We start from the raw sequence: 5,000 nt of genomic DNA on the forward strand, positions 1-5,000 counted from the left end.
CAACAGAAAGCAAACATGGTTCATAGTTGAATCATACATGTTTATTTTGACTAATTTATCTGCCATAGGAAGTATCCGGTGATTGACGCATGCGTTGTTGACTGATTCTTTATTTGGATACTGCAATGGAGAACCTCTACATCAGGGTGACCAATGATATGGATTCCATCAGTGGAGGCCTCTAAGTAAGTTATGGTCGATAAGACAGGCTACAAGGCATTGCTTTGATCTAAACATAACATCACTGTGATAGTGATATTGTAATAGTGATATTAAGTCTATCATGCGGTGTCTAACAACTGATATTAATTGCGTTAAAATAGGCCTTATTCTGAAATGCATTTCATTTTATATAGGCAAGCTAATTCCGATTGGTGAAAGGCATGTGCTTCGAGTTATTTGTTACAAAATATGTATACAGTGTATGTATATAGCCTATAAACCCATTACGCGTTTTGGGAATTGCAAGGATATGGTCTGGGCTTGGTCCCTATCCGTCTTCTTTCTAGATGTTTACAAGAGAGCTCATCTTGGACCAGAAATAATTAAGTCTATATACATTACTGCAGTGTGTTCTCGAGATGCCTCTCACTCTCTCTCTCTCTGCAGACTACAACAACCCTACACTAGGCACCCGGGTGGGAGAGGGGGGGGGGGGGGGTGATTCCTACCCGAGTTAAGTGCACGTAAATTTAAGGTAAATCACTTTTTATGCACTATTCTCTATACACGCATTCTGACCTTGAATTGAAGCACGATAATGGTATGCTATTAGGGGTGGAGATCACAGATTTGAAGGTGTTTTGGGGCTGTGTCCGCAGATATGCTGTATTCTGACTTGAAGGCCCTCTTAATTACACCACTTTTACGTTGCGAAGAAACAATCAATAAGGTCGATCAACCTGTCGGTTTCAAGTGGAACAACATCTACTTTCTTTATTCTGATAGCAATAACACCCTTCTCCATGCAATGTCGTTTACAGATAGGAGCTTTTGCTCTGAGCTGGGTAAATGAGTAAATATGTTTGGATCAGGGGATTGTAAATATAAATGAAAATTATTTTAGATCTATTTTACCTTATGATCACTGGAGACAAATGTGAAACCAGTGATATGGCAGAAAACTGAAGCATATCAACGTATCACATTTCCGCAGTGAAGTTCATGAGCTGCTGGCCTTGTAACTTTCAGGGATGAAATGTGGAGAGCCAAGCTATAGGCTTTTGTAGACATGCGCAAATGGCGTACAGCGCCAAACCTACATAGCTGATTTATAGTTTCTAGAACGGTTTAATTGTATGCCCGACTTTTCACTGTATTTTTTTTAAACAATTGGTATCCTTTTAAATATTAAACACTATCAGTAGTCACCGTCAGTTCTATCCGTATACATTTGTAAATGTCACTTTAGTGTTAGTTTCCTTACATTTAGCATCAATCCATTTCATCATTAGTTGACATTTCTTTCCTCTGTCGCGTTCGTGTGGTTGATCCCGAGGATCGCTAGCAGTAGTGGATCATATGTGGCTTACCTATTACAAGTTGTTCAATAATTTATGATATGAAGCCTACTGCATTTGAATAATCATTTAACTTCAGACCACACGTAGTAGTTCAAACCTGGAGCCTGGCGCACGGTTCACGACGACTGGACAGTTGTCATCACAGCTCCATGATTAGGTAGGATTATTAGGGTAGATTTAAAGGACTATTGATCAAACCCTATTGTACACTTTTTCCACTTTACAATAATATTTCATGGATTGAACATTTGAATTTGGCAGCTACAGGATCAAACAATTGTTTTTTTGGATTCACCAATATATATCTTGCATAAAGACTCTCCAAAACAGTGTTTCAATGTATTATTAATAAAATACTTTCCTAACCCTAAATAATATTCAAGATCAGATTATTTTTAAATCTAACAATTGGTGCTGAAAAGGATCCTTAATATTCCGAACCGTTCTATCGTGAAGAAACACCACATCTAAAGGGATGGCTTAACATAAATGTCCTGAAACTCCTATTGAATGAAAACTCCACGAGAAAATATGTTGGCCAGCAAGTGGGAGGGGTTTCAGCGTGTTGAATTAAATGTATTCAGTGCCCGCAAGGGAACCACGCCTGCAAAGCCCGTTACCCACCTGCATAAGGTAAGTCTGAATACCAACTACTGAGAGGTGCTGAGAAATGGCGTGCATAGGGAAGGTGCACATTTCCTAAGTCTGAATCAGACCCCTGAAGCAGAGGCCATTTCTTAATCATAGCCATGGTCACGTCGTATTTACTTATTTATGACGTGCTTGACTTGGCGATGTCAATAGTGAATATGATTCTCAAGTCACATGCATTTACTTTGGTTCAGGTAACTGATACACACGCAGGAAGAAGTGAGGAGTGGTCCTCACATGGGTAGTTGGATGATGGTGTCTAGCATTTTGAGCAGTGTGCAGTGTTCGGTAGGCTAGTACAAAAGTTGCCGATGCACTTCTTGCCTGCATGTTTTGAGACAACAAGAATAGTCTAAAAACGAAATCGAGCCAAAAAGTTACTCTTATACATTGTAGCTGTACTTGTAATGACCACTTTATTAAGATACTAACGCAATATTATGTTGTTTTTTTTACTGATACACGAATTCATTCAACAATGAACCGTTTCTATTTTTTTTTGTTCACTAGCGCAATGAGCCTCGTGCATGGATGGAGATAACCCAATCTGGGTCTCTGAAATAAATACCTATTGAGGCGATGGCCACAGAGTAGTCAAATATTTGCGTGACACGCTGTCAAAAGAAATGAAGGCTTTACTGCCTCTGAAATACCCATCGCTCTCTGAGACAACAACCCAATGATTGACTGCTATGGACACTTTATAATCCGACTAATAGCTGAACAGATATACATGGGATATTTGACATGAATCTAATGGTAACGGTTTGACCTCTTTTTTGGGTCAATTCACAGAACAATTCCTATTTGTCTCCGACTGATTTGATTAAGATAAAGGGCACATGCAATTTAGATTAAAATAATAGTATTTAAGTAACTGTGTATTAATATGCATTAATTTGTGCATGCATGGATTTACAAAATGTTGAAGTTGGAAGGGGGGAAAAAATATGCAACGCTTTAGTGGGGAGGACCCATGACAAACATTTGATAATGGTGACTAATATAAATTAATAACATAGAAGCAGTAAAATAGCGTTGGTGGAAATGTTAATGATATCACATCGCAGCTCAGTTCCTTTAATTATGTATTTGAATGTTTAGGTCTAGTGTAGGCTTAATGACATGCACAAAACACGACAGCATGGCAAATACCACAGACGACCGGGCGACCAGTGGACGTTGTTAGTTTTTAAATATATATGTTTAGCTTTTTTTCCTATTGTGCTCATAGATAATCACCAACTATTATGCATAAGTTAACAAACTTTTACGCATATGTTGACATGCTTAATACCCCAATGCTTACTGCCAATAATTTCCCCTTTAAAGTAAATCATATGTTGCATACATATTTAGTATGTTTTCAGACATACGTTCTTCAACACACACGTTATAGTTTGTTTTTTTGCCCGCCGAGCAAACTTACAGCCTTCCTCCTAAAAATGGGATGTAACATCATGGACCTTCACGCATTGGTTAAAAAAAAGTCTTACGAGTGGAGAGGAAAAACGTGATTAACTCCCATCTTCTAACATAATAATTAAAAACATTCTAAATACGTTTTATGATTTAAGGTATAGTCTAAAAGTAGTGTGGTCACTGGGTTGTTGATTTGATAGCAGTGAATACTCAATAAGATTAACTTTTATGTTTTCGACAGCCGTTTCCTTCACCAGTGGACGGCCCTCTCTCAGAGTATCATTGCCAAGTATAACTCATATTTTAGCAAGTCTTATTTTGGGCTTAAATCTCTACCACTCTTGCCTTGTTCTGCGCTGTTCATCAGGCGCCACCTCCCGTTCCCCTGATCCGCTCTCGTTCAGGTTCTCAATCCGACATGGCTCTGTAGCGAAATTAGCCCGTATCATAACAACAGGTCGGTTCCATTACTTTTCCCCGGGACAATGGACGGCGTCGCCCCTATTCACTAATACACAGAAACCGATCCCGCGACGAAGAGGAGGAAGCGCAGCGAGCAAGGAGGGTTGTTGCGGTGCGGAGGACGTATAAAAAATGTTTCTTTATCTTATCGTATCTTTTTGGGCCTTTGAGTGATGCGTAAAAACTACCCAACTCGGATAATTGCTTTAGAGAAAGGGGCTAGTCTATGTTTGAAAATATTTTCGCTACTACCACATTTTCTAACTGTACCTAAAGGCTACATTTTATGAATTTCAATGACATTGTATTTTCGTAAGTTGTGCAAGTTGTATTTATTATTATCTGCAGCCTACAACATTTTTAGTGGGGCTACTTTGCCTTTAGGCCTACTTTCCCTGACTATTGTAGGTGTTGTTTGCTTATAGCAAAACTTGGGTACATTGCGATTCCATAACTCTTAGTCAGTCAGTAGAAGATATGACAGCTATACCTAACGGTTTAACTTTTGAAGTTTAAAGTACAATAACCTTTGCAATACAAATACATCTTTCTCTTCCAAGTGTTGCCTGAGGCTCGGCGCAGGCGCTCTGGCTGCTTGCTGTCACTAAAACAATTTTCTTCACATTGGAAACTGTCACAAGTGACGTCAATCACGGGGCTCTGACCAATTAGAAGGCGGGGTGATTGTTTAGCTCCACGGGCTGCAGCGCCTACCATGAATCTCTCTATTCACTATCAAAGCGTCCTGCTGCTGCCGGCCAACCGAATGCGATTCCATGCAGCCACTTTAGAACTTAGAACAGTTTTTTTCCTTCTATATTTTAGTTTTTTTTCTATATTTTAGTTTTTTTTCTATATTTTTGTTTTTTTCTGTATTTTTCATTGCGATTAAAATATATTTGTCATCATCATTATTATTTTGCATGCTGTCAAGTTATTCTA

General features: G+C 38.8%; 1 protein-coding gene across 1 annotated transcript in view; it reads left to right on the forward strand.

Annotated features, from left to right (window-relative positions):
• Window positions 1-3,977: 3,977 nt before the first annotated feature.
• Window positions 3,978-5,000, forward strand: part of LOC110535167 (zinc finger protein ZIC 4) — an 11,447-nt gene continuing 10,424 nt past the window's right edge. The window contains exon 1 of the mRNA XM_021620030.3: window positions 3,978-5,000. This exon is cut by the window's right edge and continues 1,171 nt beyond it. The gene's annotated coding sequence lies outside the window, so the exon portion shown is untranslated.

The sequence above is a fragment of the Oncorhynchus mykiss genome, chromosome 11 (assembly GCF_057628025.1).
Source record: "Oncorhynchus mykiss isolate SJ-2025 chromosome 11, ASM5762802v1, whole genome shotgun sequence".
NCBI classification, from domain to species: Eukaryota; Metazoa; Chordata; class Actinopteri; order Salmoniformes; family Salmonidae; genus Oncorhynchus; species Oncorhynchus mykiss.